Below are 17075 nucleotides of genomic sequence, written 5' to 3'. Positions count from 1 at the left end.
GATCTTGTAATCTTGTAGTTATACATAAAATATATAATTGCTGCAATAGAAAAAGATAATAAAAAATAGTTAAATACAAACATAAAGGGAGTACCAAAAATATCTGCTTGTATGGAATAGGAGGATTGCTGAGAGGCAGTAATAATAAACTCAGCATTGAGTCTTATACCCCCTAATTAAGCCAAATTGCATAGGCAGCTTCAATACTGTGGGATTTAGGTAGGTGGGATTTTGATGTGAGGAGTTAGATGGGCTAATAGGCAGTTAGGTCAAATTCCTGCCATAATGAAAAAGGGGGCAGAGTCATTTTAAGAGTGAGCAGGGTGGTTGCCATCTCTCAGAGGCTGCCTGTGGCAACATGTAGGTTATTTAAATATATATATTAAAAGTATATAAAGAAATATAAATATTTATGAATATATAAATATTTTAAAATATATATATTTGAAAGGTAGCATTAAATAGAAAGGAGTTACAGAGAGAAAGCTCTTTCATCTGCTGATTCACTCCTCACATGGCCACAGAGGCTGGTGTTGAGGCAATGTCAAACCAAGAACTAAGAGCCAGGAAACTACTTGGGCCTCTCATGTGGGTGCTGGGGCCCAGACACTTTAACTGCTTTCTGTTTCTTTCCCAGGCCATAAGCAGGGAACTGGATTAGAAGTGAAACAACCAGGATATGAACCAGCACCCATAGCTATGCTGATGCCTCAGATGGAAGCTTAGCCTACTGTGACACAGTACCAGCCTGTAGGTTATTTCTTTTTAAAGATGTCATCGTTTATGTGAAAGTCAAAGTTACAAGAAGAGATAAAGAGGGAGAAAGAGAGGAAGAGACCTTCCACCTCTTAGCTCGTTTCCCAAATGGCAAGAATGGCCAAGATAAATCCATGATCCAGGGATTTCTTCCAGGTCTCCCAGGTGGGAGCCAGTGCCCGAGGAACTGGCCTTCTTGCACTGCATTTCCAGGCACAGTAGCAGGGAGCTGGACAGTAACAAGATCATATTGGGCTTGAATTGGTGCCCATATGGTATGCCAGTACCACAGGTAGCAGTTTAAGTTGGCATACCATAATGCCACGCCCATATTTAATTTTTGGTTGTTTTTTGTTATTATTCCGTTTTTCTGATTGGTTGTTATCATAGCCTTCTGATTGATTGTTAACTGCTATTCCACTTCCCTTCTGATTGGCTAAATCTAGATAGACACTTTGTGTATAAAAGACCTAGCACTGGTAAGTTTTCTAGGCAGTTCCTCCTTTGGATTCCCCTCCTGACTGATGCTTCAGGAAGTTTCTCACTGAAACAGATCTTGCTTTGCTTAATGTCCTTGTCCAGCTGGAAATTTCTCTTCCACGTGAGACACAAACTAAGATGTCTTCATCATCCCACGATATTGAGCGAGTGTGGTTCAGAATTATCATGTGTTACCCATCACTGGGTAAAGTACAACCCATTTGGGGGGAAGGCACAACCCTTAACAGTGACTTGAAAAGGGCAAGCCACTTCGAGTTCTCATAAAATCAGAAGGAAGAGTACTGAAATAATCAGAGTAAAGATCTTTGGGGGTGTTGATAGGATGAGATGAAATGGATGTCTCTCCACACCACCAGCTTCAGTGGCGTCTGTGAAGTTGCTGAGTTTCGGTGAAGGCTCGATTATGAACGAGCATTTAGGAGCTCTGTGTTAACACAAGATTGAAATAGACCTATCCACTATTTCCTCTGAAACCTAGACACTTCTGAGGAGTTGTGAATGTCCCTGGACACAGCCGCTAGTTGTGAAGCCTGCAATTATCAGGAAGTAATTGTTATTTAGAAAGCCGCTGTAGTGTGTTGCAGCTGGCAGTGTCCTGAAGCTTACCTTTCCGATCGATCTGTTCCTGAGTGGCAGCCAGAAATGTCACGTTTGTTCTTCTACCTTTCATGAGACACCCCAGGTAGGAAAATAAATTTCTGCGTTAAGTTCAGCATGTGGGAAAAAGCAGAACTATGAAGATACTACCAGAATTCATGGAAGATTGAATGATGTTTATGTTGATACCAAATTTTTAAAATACATGCCTGATTTCTTCATCATGTGCATTTTCCATGAATCTTTAGAGAGTTGTTGAATATCTGGTTTTCAAAATTTATTTCAATGAAATAAATTTACTTTCTAGCTTAATTTTCCATGGAATTTTTTGAGTGCCCTTGTATGTATAGGATGGTGTAGGAGAGGTCAGAGTGAGAAGGGTTCTGGCCTGGCTTGTTTCCTAACTTCTGGGCATTAGATTTTATTTCTGTGAAATGGTTCTAACGCTGTGTTTGTTTAGTCAGGATCTCTGAAGCTGATGAAATGTTTGCAAAATGTTTCGAGCACCTTGGAAAAGCGAAATTATTTGTGTATAGAAATATTGCTAAGTGTGCTGTTTGCCAAATAATTCAGAGAAAGGCTCAGCTGATTTTCTTTAGGTTGCCTATTTAGATGCTTCTTCAAAGTAGAAACAATGGTTCTTTTGCTTAAATGTAGCTCTGGGCACAGTTACAAATTTTCAGCATGGTTTTGGCTTCTACTAGTCAACATTAGCTATTCAGCAATTTGGCGTTTTTGTTTTTGATTTTTTTTTGGTAATGAAAAAGGTACCCTAATATACTTTCGGTGGGAATGTAAGCCAGTTCAAAGTGTTATTTGTTAAATATTATTCTTGCCTGTAAAATGTGGTGACTTATAATAATGTTTCTGCCACCAGGATTAGAAAGGAAATGGTTTTGCTGATATCAGCATAAATGGAGGGGGTACATTATATGTTTTGGTCAATATTAATTAGAGGAAGGACAGAAAGCAAACACGTGTGAGGATTTTGTCCCTTTACTTGAGAGATGTTATGTAATCCTTTTGCAGCAGTGCATCAAGATATATTGTTTATTCCTTAACAGCATTAGTGCACGATTTGCATTCTGTGTTGAATCTGTAGGGCATGGCACCATCTTCTTCCCTTCTTTTGCTTCCTTGTTTCCATCAACATATACTTTTTAAAACCTAATTAATTAATTAGTTTGTGAGGCAAAGATAAACAGAACCTTCATTCATGGGTTCACTCTTCAAATGCCTCTAAATACTGGGGCTCTGCCTGGCCTGGCCCTCACCACTGCTGTCCATGTCCACAATAGCCAAGACTCAGACTCAGGCACTCTGATATGAATGTGGACATCTCAAGTGGTGTTTTAACTGCTAGACCGAAAGCTCACATACAAAGTATGTTTTAAGTGCTCGTTTTATGCCAAGCATTTATTGATACCATTCAGATAATACTAGCTGTTTTTATGTGAAGCAGATGATCATTTATTTTGAAAATAAGGAAACTCAATTTTATGGTTGACTAGAATCAGTAGTTACTGATTATTTACTGTGTATGATTCTATTAACATTCTGGAGAAATGGATTTCAGCTATTGATTAAGGAAAGTTGTAACAGTAATAAAGAACTGTAAAAACGTATGACTATGTTAGTAAAGCAGTCAGGTGTTGCGTAAACAGAAGTGTGGAATAGAGGCAACATTCTAGAGAACGTAGAAATGACCACTTTTTAATGACTCTTCAAACAACGAAAATGTCTGATCTTCAGAATCCAACTGATAGCTTTTGCTTAATCTTCAGAAAATTATTTTTCAATGTCTTTATACTCACATAAATTTTCTGTATATTTCTCTCATTAAATGTCCTTACATAATATATGTAGCCTTAAATATTAATTCGTTAATGATTACTAATCTGTAAATAGACAATTCAAAATAATGCTAAATAGACAACCTGGTGTCATCTAAATGTTCATGTTTCTTTCATAATTGATATTGTAAAATTTTGTTTTGGAAAACTCACACAGCAATGTGTAGAATATGAAAATGTGGTACTTTCTACATTACAATATTATCAATATTACAATGAATGCATTTAAAAGTAAGTGGCAAGTAGCTACAAGCTTGCAATTTTCTGAAGCTGAGAATAACATGTGTTCGATTTTAAAGAATTTTGGGCCAACCTAGAGATCCAGGACCTACACATTGTAATGTTTAACATTCAAGAGCAAAAATGAACACATATCACAGGAAGGATGAAAAGCTTGCCAAAAGTCAATTTGACAGTGAAGAAGAGCAAGCAGTCAGAGATGAACTCACGAAGAGCCATCACTCAGCAGCCTATGTTCTGAAGCACAGATAACCATGCCCACCATGATCAGCCCAGGAACGGGTGTAGAAGGGAGAGGTTCTTCCAGGGCAAGTGACCAGGCTGAGTAGAAAACAGAATTATACATCTTTGGAGAAGTTCTAGCTATTTGATTCTAGTATAAGGATGTACAGCTGTGCAGGCACAGTTGAAATGATGTGGTTCCATACATCCCATGGTAGCAGCAGTGGTCAGCGTGGATGCAAACCAATGGTAGCAACAGTGGAAAGCATGGATGCAGTGATCAGTGTGACCGCAGAGGATGTGGAGACACGAATCCCGAGTGCAGTCGTCTTCAAGGGTGAATTGACCATAACTGGGCTGTTACCATGGGAGAGGATGGGCACAGTGTATTTGTGCTGCAACCAGATGCCAAAAGCAGGCGAGCAGCACTTTTATGTGAGTGCTGACCGGGAGTGCTCTTCTCTGCGATTTCTACAACTGATTTTGTCATCTTGACTTTAATTTTGGGCTCTATGAAGTTTTGGTTACCTTTTCCCCAAGGAAGTCCACTTTAATGTTCCCTTCTTATCAAAATCTGTAAGGAAGACACCATTTTTAGGTAGAGGCAAGGAGGGAGGAGGTAAATCGTAGGGGTAATAATAATTGCCTTTTCACTTTTTTGATTTAAAAGATACCAGCATTTGTGTTTTCTAAACTGTGACTAGTGTAGGCCACATATAATTTTCATTGGTTGAATTTGGGATAGTTGATACTTTTCTATGCCCTTTGTTAGGGTAGCATGATTAGAAAGCAAGCTTTCATTGGCTCCAAGAAGAGTGGGCTACTCATTGGCTTCTCTCAGTGTAGGACAAGGCCACAGGGTCACTCTCTGGTACCAACATAAGTGAGGACAAAGTCAACAAGAAGAGCCCCACAGAAGATTAGGGTGCCTTGTGGAAAAAACCTTGAGGAAGGTTTGCTGGGGAGTGATACTTGCTGAATGTGGTTCCAGTGGTGGTGTGCTGTCTGACTGCAGAATGTTGTGTTAATCTGTGAATCCTTAGAACAAAACTGAAGCATATGGTAGAGAAATAATGACTGGGCACTTAATGAAAGAACTGTATGAACTGGCAAGCAAGACTGAAAATTCTTACTCAGGAGCCCCTGTGTTCATACGAAGCAAGATGAATAACACACATATAAAAGAGAAAAGGTTAAAATCTAGCTGTGACTGAGAGACATATGTAGTACTGTAGGAACTGGAATTGCTTTGAATCTTTGCTTAACTTTGATCTGAAAGCTACAAAAGATAGCACATTTCCTAAAAGAGTAAAATTACAAGCAAATAAAAAGCTACTTACCTCTAATGTACTGATCTTGTATCCTGAATTGACTCATTTTATTTCATCCCGCTTCATGCATTTCTTTAATTAAAAATGATTAGTTTATTTGAAAGGCAGTGAGACAAAGGCCAGTAGAATGCTAGAGTTCCTGTAATGACCACATGGCTGGGACTAGACTGAAGCTTGGTCAAACCTGAGATCCAGGAACTTAATCCAGGTCTCCCACATGACTTGAGGCTTCATTGCTGCTTTCAGGGAGGCATTAGCAGGAAGCTGGAGGCAGTAGTTGGAGCTCTGTACCTAACCCAAGCATTGAAATTTGAAATGAAGGTGTCCTAACTAATGTCTCAATTACTACAGCAAGTGCACACCCCCTGCCTCATGTCTCTCACAGATGATAGCTGTGGCAACAATTGACTGGTGTATATTTGGAGCCTGTGGGGGTTAAGCCACCCACTCCCCCATAGCCATGAGTACTATTGCTTTTGGAAGAGGGAATAATTCTAGAGCTGATTAGTTCTTATGGTCTCAGGTGTTTTCTACCACTTTGGAAGGTGGTTTGAATCTATGCTACATTAATACTTGAAGACCTTGACTTGAGTTTTAGGTGAAGGATAGGAGGAGAAATTTAGAAAAAAAAATCTGATCTTATAACTGTGGAGATTGAGCTAATAGAAATCTTGGGGGATTGGATGTATCTGAGCACCATTATGGTTTATTGATAACACGTAAATGCTATCTTGAACTAAAATTTCCCAGCTGGACAGAGTGCCTCTTGTGCTCAAACTAGCTGATGTAAAATACAATATGGGTAGCTTTTAAGTTGTTTATCTCCACAAGTTATTTCTATTTGGGTATTTAGCACAAAAATAATATGCCAGTATTTCTCATGGAAGAAATGAGTTTCTCCTTTCTTGTTTGATTTGTATTTCTGTCTTCTCTTTTTGCATTCTTCTGACCTAGAGACCTCATGTGAGTATGATGGGCATCCTATCCATTCACATCCCCAGAATATTTGCAAAATGATATAGTTCCTCATATGGCTATGAGGAATCTCTAGTTTAAACATGTTGTTTAGTGCATTAGCAGAGTGTTTCAGAACTTTCCCAAATTGGTTGCAGGAATTGTCATAGAAGTCCCAAAACTGAATCTCTTGTGTGTATGAGTATATTCTAATGTTTTTTCCAGACCCTTTTCTCACACACAGACACGAATTCTAAGTGTGGACATTTACAAAGGTGTACAAATGAAAACAGGATCTGTTTAACAGTTAGAGGGAAAACACTCATTCACGTGAAACTTCGCCCATGAAAATACATCTATCATGAGTGGGTCAGAGGATTTCCTACACAGAGAGGGAGTGAAGACAGGTGGGTGACAGAAAACCTACTTAACACATCCAGAGTGGTTCATGTTGAAGCAGAGAGAGCAAGACAAAGAAGCAAAGGGAGATGAAAGAGAGATGAGAGGGAGCTTTCCCCAGTTACTGGCTTCTTCTATGAAATAGGGAGTGGTGCCTCTCTATGCGTAAAGCCCCTGGCTTTGTGATATCATGATACTTCCTTAAATTCCAGGTGGAACTTTGTATCCGTGTTTTCATTAATAATCACTCCTCCCCTTTTAAGTCCTGGATGAGGCAGGTGTGTCCTAGGAGGAGTTATGTTTTGACTGCTAGGCAGAGGGAAAGCATTGCACCGGGAATTTGAGGGAACTTCCAGCTCTCTGAGACAAAAACTAGTTACCTAGTTGCACTGCATCATGTCCACCTGACCGATGTACAGCAAGCCAATTACTGACACTGGTGGTGGTGAAAGAAAGTTGTTTAAAAGCGATCAACAGAGCAAAGAGTCAGGCAGTTATGGCTCAAGTCATAGATTCTGAGAGATTAAAGGCAAACGCTTATAAAGTGCATGAGCAGTTCATGTGTGGGCCCTGATTGGTCCACAGTGTGCATAGCTCTGCATTGGTTGATCAGTAATAAGGGCTAGTATAATTTGGAATGGCAAAGATTGGCTCAGGTTTGTCTCTGCCAGGAGATTCCTGTGTTTGTTTGATTAGGCCCCAAAGATTCCTGAAAAGTTCTCAGAGTAGAGGCTAGCATCAAGTTGTTAAGAGGGACAGTTTGAGTCTTTGCTATTCAAGAGCTCAGCTCCGACTTCAGCTTCTGGTCAATCCTTTAACTAAATGAGTTAGCCTGCAGAGAAACAGTGAAGTGAGATATACTGGGGTCTGATAAAGTCTACATCAAAGATATTAAAAATAGGGGCTTGGTTTCAAGAGTAATGTCTTTTGGTACCATCTCCTGCCCCATCTCCTTTTTCTAAAGTATAAAGGATTTACCTAGCTTAAGATAATAACAAAACTTCATGCTTTATAAAGTGACTTCCAAAACTCAGGTTGTTTAAGCATGACGATTCTTTGGTTCCAACCATGGAATACAAAGGAGAAAGGAAACAAACACATTTAATTCTTAGCCTTTGAGAAAGAGAAATCCAGTCAGCTGTCTTTCACGATGGTTCCCTTCTGATCCAGCTCCTGGTAATGGTTCTGAGAAGGCAGAAGATGATCTAAGTGCATGGGTCCCACCACTCCTGTGGGAGACTGAGATGGGTTCCTAGCTTCAGGCTGGCTCAGCCCTGGCTGATGATGTGGCCATTTATGGAGTGAACGAGTGAGTGGAAGATCTGTTTCTATTTCAGCTTCCCCATCTCTGTCTTTCAAATAAATAAGCAATTAAATCTATAAAAAGAATATAGTAAGAAATATTAGTTACTAATGAAATCTCTAGTTTGTGGATGAAAAAACACATTTTTCGATGAGCAAATTTGTTTTGTATAAACTGCTCCTAACTCCACCAGAGGCGGCCTTCATTATCCTTAATAGTTATGCATTTATGCTTCAATGTATTTATTTAATTGCAACCTATTTTTTATTCCCCAATGCATTTACCACTGATTTCTCCATATTTGTATTGTGTATTTTTCATGCAATATTTGAATACTGCACTAGATTCAATAAGATGTCAAAATGCTGAGCTGTGACACCTGCTTATTGAGCTCCTGTTTGCTAAAATGCAACTGGTGTTGAAAGTGACAATTCATTGTTTTGCAGAGAGCAGAGTCCCTGATCTTTTTCCTTCACATGATGTGACATTCACTATAAAAGCACAAGGGAGAGGATGCTAAATTTACTTCAGGAATTGTATGAATACAGTCCTTTTGAATTCTAGAGAGTCTCTTGCATGGACACTTATGTATAATAAGATAATTCAAGCCATCAAATCTAATTTTAACTTTGTATTCGGGATTTGATATTCATGAAATACAAAAAAATCAATGAATTTGATCATATCTTTGTACCTCATTTTGTTCTTGCTAGAGTTGTCATGGCAACCATGAAAGCAGGGTGCTATGGGGACTATGATTTTAGACTTCTGTGGCAGTTATTACTGTGTCCAGACAGAGAAAATTATGTGATGGTGCTTGATTCAGAATTTTGCATTTGATATGCATTGTGCTAGGCTAGCAGTCATGGAGGACTCCGATTCTGTAACGTAGCCAACGCTATCTCCTTACCGGGTGAGGTGGGTTCACATTTACTTTATCCTGTGTAAGTTCCATTTGATGATGAGTTATTTCTTGGATCATGTAAGATTTGAACAACCGAATTTGCCAAAGTGGCTATGTTAAGCATTTGAGTTAATTGGAAATGCTTCGCAGAAACCTGAGGTTGCCTTTGATTGTATTCCTGCTGTACCAATGGCCGGGGCAGCTCACTGTCTGTCTGTACTGTAGGGACCCCTGAGCCAGCCTGTGAGGAGCTGCTGTGTACTGTAGGGACCCCTGAGCCGGCCTGTGAGGAGCTGCTGTGTACTGTAGGGACCCCTGAGCCAGCTGTGAGGAGCCGCTGTGTACTGTAGGGACCCCTGAGCCGGCCTGTGAGGAGCCGCTGTGTACTGTAGGGACCCCTGAGCCGGCCTGTGAGGAGCTGCTGTGTACTGTAGGGACCCCTGAGCCAGCTGTGAGGAGCTGCTGTGTACTGTAGGGACCCCTGAGCCAGCTGTGAGGAGCCGCTGTGTACTGTAGGGACCCCTGAGCCAGCTGTGAGGAGCCGCTGTGTACTGTAGGGACCCCTGAGCCAGCTGTGAGGAGCCGCTGTGTACTGTAGGGACCCCTGAGCCGGCCTGTGAGGAGCTGCTGCAGTGACACGATCTGATGGTGCTCCGCGTTTGCATGCAAGTCCTGGCAGTTCCTCTTGCTTGCCTCTCTTATTGGTTCTTTCCTTCTTCATCTCTTTATCCTGCCACTTGTTCCCCCCCCCCCCCCCGCCCACCAAACCTCCTCCAGTTTCTTGCCTTTTTCTCCCTTCTGTCCATTCCTTTATTTTCCTCACATTTTTTATTTTGCATATTCATTGCCACAAATTTATGTCGATATATACTGTCCTGAATTCCAGGTTACTTCCACCCTTTTCAATACGCTCAAATTCTTTGCCCCCATTTTTTTTTCTCCTCTCCAGGTGACACACCATACCTTCTATGGTCACTTGAATCCTATTCCTGAGCCTCTGCTTAAAATAAATGAACTCTTTGGAAACTTGGCGAGGAGGCTAAATACATGCAGTGATGTTATATGCAAAAGCTGGAGGCAGAGAGGAATAGAATGAACAGACTTCATGAAGAAGGTTTTAATCATTATGAAGTGGAAACTAGGCAGTAGTATGAGCAATTATATCTGGATTCTAAAGGACAAGAGAGCCCTAATGAGCATTCCAGTTCTGTGACTCTTGACTTTCAAATTAAGAAAAAAGAATCAGGGCTGGTGTTGTGAAACAAGTGGGTTAACCCCAATGCCAACTGAAACCTGGTTGCTCCACTTCCAGTCCAGCTCCTGTAGATGTGCCTGGGAAGGCAGCAGACGACGGCTCAGGTGCCTGGGCCCCGCACCTACGTGGCAGCTCTGGCAGAAGCTCCTGGCTTCTGGTTTCAATGTGTCCCAGCTCTGCCTTATGAGGTCATTTATGGAATGAATCGGAGGATGGAGGATCGCTCCCATCATCTATCCTTTTCTCTCTGTAATGTTACCTTTCAAATAAATAACAGAAAATGATCTTCACCCAGCTTGCCCCTATATAAACATTTTAAATCTTTGCTACTTTTATTGGGCCCAGCGCGATAGCGTAGTGGTTAAAGTCCTTGCCTTGCATGCACCAGGATTCCATATGGGCGCTGGTTCTAATCCCGGCATCCCCGCTTCCCATCCAGCTCCCTGCTTGTGGTCTGGGAAAGCAGTCGAGGACGGCCCAATGCATTGGGACACTGCACCCACGTAGGAGACCTGGAGGAGCTCCTGGCTCCTGGCTTTGGATTGGCTCAGCTCCAGCTGTTGCGGCCGTTTGGGGAGTGAACCATCAGACGAAAGATCTTTCTCCCTGTCTCTCGTCCTCTCTGTATATCCACCTTTCCAATAAAAAAGTAAATAAATCTTTAAAAAAAATCTTTACTACTTTTATTCAATATTGTCACATATTATAGAGTTGTATCATTCTGCATAATTATTCACAATGTACAGTAGGGTCTGCTTTCCTTGCAAACAGTGTTGTGTTATATTTTCATCTATCTGCTTAGTGAAAAACATTATTAGAATCATTGTAATTTGCATTTCTATTATGAGTAGAGTTTATATTTTTATATGCCTTAAAGACATTTTAAAATAACTTTTTGGATTGTCTGCTGATAATTTTAACCCATATTGTATAGATTTTGATATTTTCCCTCCAGAATCTTGGGCTCCATATATGAGAGTATTTCCAGAAGTTCCTGGACACAGAATTAGAAAATATTTATTTTGCTGCAAACATTTTTGAAATCCACGTGTAATTTTTCCAAAATAGTTTTCATGAATTTTTGAAAACCACTTAGAGGCATGGATTGAAAATCTTTATGAACTGCACAAGAACAGTAGGATTGAATTTAGTTTTAACTTATCCCTAATTTTAATTGAAGTTAAAAAGGCTTTTCCTGCTTCTAGATTTTATGAGAATTAATCCATATTTTTTCTGGCTATCTTTTCTGCTTATGAATAATATTACTTTGTGTTCATTTTTTTTAATTCTGCTAATTTACTGAGTCTTTTTATTGGGTTGGTTTTCTTATTGCCTATCGGGGAAATGACCAGATTTTTTTTGAAACAGTTAATGGTTTTTCTTTTGTTTTCCAATTCTTGTGCCTGTCCATCATTTTTCTTATTTGATTGCGTTGGATTCTAGTAGATATGAAAATAGTAGAGTTAGTGTACATCCCATAGTATTTTCGAGATCCCACTCAAAGGAAGTATACAGTGGTATCTATTTTCTTGTATACTTTTTCCAAGAAAGGATGTTTGTATTTTCGAAAAAAAAAATCAGGTATCTAGGGAGAAATGAGTTTATACATTTTAGGTGTATTTTCTTACATACAATTTATTTCTTTGTTTTTAAACTATTCATCTTTTTGAAAGGCAGAGTTATAAAGAGGGAGAGAGATAAGAGAACATGTTCCATTTATTGATTCACTCTCCAAATGGTTGCAACTGCCAGAGTGTGGCTAGGATGAAGCCAGAAGCCAGAAGTTTCATCTAGGTCTGCAATGTGGATGCAAGGGTACGAGCACTTGGGGCATCGCTCATTGCTATTCAGGCACATTCGCAGCAAGCTGGATCAGAAGGGCAGCAGCCAGGGCATGTTCTGGCACCCACATGGGCTGCTGACACTGCATATTGGCCTTTACAACATCTGCCCAAACAATTTACTTCTCAAAATTTAGCCAGTTTTACATTCCTGAAAATGATCATGAGGTATTGTTTTCATAGTTGTGTTGGATTCTGTTTGCTAATAACTTCACCCAGAACTTCTGTTGTTGTAGTATTAGTCTATCTTAGTGATCAATGTTTTGCTTGCTCACAAAGAGAATCAAAAACTTTTGTTTTAAATTTTCATTTATTTATGTGTCCTATAAACAACAGAACTATCTGCCATTATATATTTATTAGAACTCTGTGAAACCGTTGGTGCCTAATGATTTTCAGATAACTGTTCTTTATTTGCTTGTATTTTTTCTATAGAAACTTGAATATTCTCTCATTAACAAATTTACTTTCATAAGCTGTATTTTTCTGGTGGAAATGTATATCCAATTCAACTAAGTTGCCAAATTTATTTGCCTAGGGATTTCTAGGAAACGTTTTTTAATTTTAAAACAATTCCTCTGTTTCAGTGTTCTTTCTCTCTTGTGGTTTGCATATTTGTATCTTCTTCCAGCTTTTTCCAAATTAACTAGTATTTTGTATATTTTTCACATTAAATGTTTAAGGTTTATTTATTTGGGAGACACAGCACACACACACACACACAGAGAGAGAGAGAGAGAGAGAGAGATCTCCTATCTTGGTGCAGTCAGTAATGCTTGCTATAGCCAGGGCAACACCAGGCTGAAGGCCAGAATTCACAGTTGTGAACTGTGCAATGGGAAGAAGTTGGGAGCAGAGCATTGGGGCTCAAACCAGTATTCAGATATGGGATTTGGATATCCCAAGAAGCAGTTTTATTTGTTATACCACAATGTCCACCCTTATTTTGTTACTTTTAAAATAAAAAAAAAATTGATACTATAATTCTGATATTTTTCTGTTCTCTATTCATGGTTATCTTTGCTTTTAAATCCTTTAAAATCTTTAAAAAAGATTTATATGTTTATTTCAAAGGCTGGCTTGTATTGAGAGAGAAGAAGAGACAGAGAGGTGTTTCACCAGCTGGTTCACTCCCTAAATGGACCCATCATCAAGAGCTGGGCTATTCCAAAATGAAGATTCAAGAGTTTGTTCCTGGTCTCCCTCATGGGTGCCTCTCCCTCAGGATACCTTTCACTATTTTCCTAGTTCATAAGCAGGGAGCTACATTGGAGTTGGAGTAGTCGCGACACAAAGTTGTGCCCATATGGGATGCCCATATTTACAGAGAGAGGATTATCCTGTTGAGCCATTATGCTAGGTCTGTTGAGTCTTTTGGTTCTTTTCCTACATTTTGAGAAAAGAATTAAGTTAAAGAGTTAAGATTGTAAATTTTCCACTGTTCACTGTTTTATAGGTATTCTATAAATGTTGTGAAGTGGCATTTTCTTTGTTAAAAATTCTATAGTTTTGGTTTGTAGTTTTCAATCAATAGCTATTTAATTGGTTTTTAGCTTCAATGTCCAGAAGAAGGAACATTTTGATTGTTCATGATCTCTAACGTTAGTGAAATGTGATCAGGAAATATTATGGTCGGTATTTCTACTTTTGGTAAAGTTTTTTATTTATGATCTAATAAATAATTGACTAGCATATGCTATGTGCATTTAGTGAGATGATGAATATACTATTATCAGGGTATGAACTTTACACGTATCCGTAAGAGCCTTTCTGTTCATCTTTCTTTGTCAAATTTGTTTTGGTTTAATTTATCTTGTAGTAAGAGTGAGATGTTAAATGATTTTTACTGTGCTTTTGTGTCCTCTTGAATATCCTATTTTAATTGTATAAACATGATTTCAGTTCCTTCGTGCATATAGAGATAATAAACATCTTTTTATTATAAATCAGTCTGTGCACTGAAAATTCCCTTTTTATGAAAATGCTGTGATTTTTGCTTTTTTATTTTGTCTAATAATCAACTTTTCTCTTTCTTAAAGAAAAGGTTTTATCTATTGACTTATTTAAAAGGTAGACTAACAAAGGGATGAGGAGAAGCAAAGGAAGAAGAGAGAACAGTTATGGAGATCTTCCATCCATTAGTTTACTCCACCAAGGGCGCAGTAAACAGGTCCAGGACAGGACCACACCAGAAGCCAAGACCTCCATCCTGGTCTCCCCTGTGAGTGGCAGGGTCTCAAGTTCTTGGTTCAACTTCTGCTACCTTCCCAGGACAGCTTAGTAGGGAATTGGATTGCACGCAGAGCAGGCAGGACTCCAAATGATGCTTTGATACAGGATGCTGGCATTGCAAGTGGTGGTATAACCTGCCATGGTACTATGCCAGCATTGAATAACAGAATTTATATCTCTCCTTTCTTATCATGTATACATTAGAGCTTTGCCCATTTCCAAATGTAGCCTTTTTAGATAATTTTATTTGGGCTGTTTTATCGACAGCATAGAATTTAGACTTGCTTTTGAATTTCAAAATCATTTTTCTTTCACTAAGTGTCTGAAGTATTTGCTTTTTTCTGTTAAGAAGCTTTTCTAAAAGAAAGCATTTAGGATAGTTTTACATTTATAGAAATACTGCAAAGACAGAGTGTTCCCATATGGCCGACATCATGTTCTTTATTACATATTTCATTAGCGTGGTCCGTCTGCCACTAACTCTTGCTTACAAAAAAATGAGCTATTACGAGAGAAGGGCCATGCTTTATCCAGATTTCTTTAGTTTTTACCAAAGCTCATTTTCTTCCCAGAATGCTACCTAACATGCCACACATAATTAATTCTTTGTTTCTCTCTAGGTACCTCCTGAGTGTGACAGGTTTTTAGGCTTAGTTTTTTCATGAATCTTTATCGCTCTGAGGAATTTTTAGAATTTCTCTCAATGTATTTTTTTGAAAAATTATTTTTAATATTGTTTGCATAACTGAGAGGGATGCATGTCCTTATGGGCCCTTAATTAGGATGGAGAGGGTTAGGCGTGGAGCAAGGTGGGTGGGCTTTTGGCTTTGGCCTGAGTCAGTTCTTGCTGTCATTTGAGGAATGAGCCAGCAGGTCAAAGATAAAGGGTCTCTCTCCCTCTCTGTCTTTCTCTCCCCTCTTCTTTCTACCTCTCTGACACTCTTTTTTTCTTTCAAATATGTAAAAATAAATCTTTACAAACCTAAGAGATTACTGAAGGCATGGATGCTTGGTGTGCTCAATGTTATAAGAGTTCTTGGGTCCAGTTCTTTCAGCTGGACACAGCAGAGTGACACTGACTTGTACATGTCCAGTTGTGCATTGCTGGATCTGTACTTAACCATATGAATAGCTGACAGCTTGAACATAAGTTCATACTGCTGCCTGGGTCTCAGTTGGCCCATTCCCCACTTTCATGTATAACCTTCCTCTCCAGCAGTGAGAAATCTGGTTCCCACCTCCATATCCTTAATTGTTCCATTCCAGCAAACATGAATAACAGCTGCAGATTTATTCATCTGAACTCCCATAGAGATCGACTTTATTAACTAGGGTATAGCACCTATGTAAATATCTCTTTGGGGCATAGTTGTATGAATTTAATCTCTTTTCCGAAGTTTCTTATGTCAAAGCCTGCTCCCAGGCCTCCTATATTCTGTTCGGTGAAGATGTTTCAAGTACTTGCATGCAGTTAGATTGTTCTGTTTTATCCTGTGCTCCGTTTAGGGATTCCCAATCCATAACCTGATTTATTTTAAAATTATTTACATATGTTAAAATTTGCTTTTTACATATGTATGGTAAATGGTCATAGAGAGTTATGTCTTACCTAACTCATAGTACCATATAGATACTATTACATTATCATATACATTTTTTTATTTTTTAAAAAAGATTTATTTATTTTTATTGCAAAGTCAGATATACAAAAAGGAAGAGAGATAGAGAGGAAGATCTTCCAGCTGATGATTCACTCCCCATGTGGCCACAACGGCTGGAGCTGCACAGATCTGAAGCAAGGAACCCAGATCCTCTTCTAGGTCTCCCATGCAGGTGCAGAGTTCCAAGGCTTTGGGCTGTCTTCGACTGTTTTCTCAGGCCAGAAGCAGGGAGCTGGATGGGAAGTGGGGTTGCTGGAATTAGAACTGGCACCCATATGGAATCCTGGCGTGTTCAAGGCGAGGATTTTAGTCACTAGGCCACTGCGCTGGGCCCGTATCATATAAAATTTACCACCCTAAAGCACTCCTTATTTTTCAGCTATTTAATTTACTCTATTTGCCTCAACTACACAAAACCACTGGTTTTTTTAACCACTTCTGTTGTTTTGCTGTTTCCATTGTGTGTGCAATTGCAATCTTGTATTGTCTGGCTGTCTTCTTCCACAGTTTACTTTGTATTTGCATTTAAGGCTCATTCTGCATCTGTGATTTGGTATCCCATTCTCTTTAATTGATGGAAAATATTCTATTGTGTGGTATTCTACAGTTTTTCCATTCATCTGCTGAAAGGACAGCCTGGTGGTTCTGTGTTTTGATAGTTATGACTAACTGTTGTATAAACATTCAGGTGCAGGCTGTTGTGTGCCATACAGTTTCAAAGCAGTTGGGTAATACATGTTAGTGTAACTGCAGAGTCATTCCCCAGATGACAACCACCACCAGGAATGGGCCAGGCAGAAGCCAGAAATAAGGGGCCTCACCCTGATCTCCCAAATATTTGGGCCTTCTTGTCTTTTTTCCCATGCATTTTAGCAGGAGCTAGATCAGTAGTGGAGCAGCCAAGACTCAAATTGATCATATTATCCAAGCGAAAGAATAAGGGGGGAGGTTGATTAAACCCAAGATGAATTTGAACTGAAATATTCAAACCTATGACCTTCTGAGAACCAGTATCTGGGGTCATGA

At 39.3% G+C, this 17075-nt stretch overlaps 1 long non-coding RNA gene across 1 annotated transcript in view; it reads right to left on the bottom strand.

Moving 5' to 3' along the window:
- LOC131478024 (uncharacterized) overlaps positions 1-17075 on the bottom strand; it is a 46821-nt gene that overhangs the window by 22197 nt on the left and 7549 nt on the right. The gene's annotated exons all lie outside the window — the stretch shown is intronic.

This window comes from Ochotona princeps, chromosome 26, assembly GCF_030435755.1.
Source record: "Ochotona princeps isolate mOchPri1 chromosome 26, mOchPri1.hap1, whole genome shotgun sequence".
NCBI lineage: Eukaryota > Metazoa > Chordata > Mammalia > Lagomorpha > Ochotonidae > Ochotona > Ochotona princeps.
Note: the sequence above shows the minus strand (reverse complement) of the source record. Positions and strands in the feature narration are given on the sequence as shown.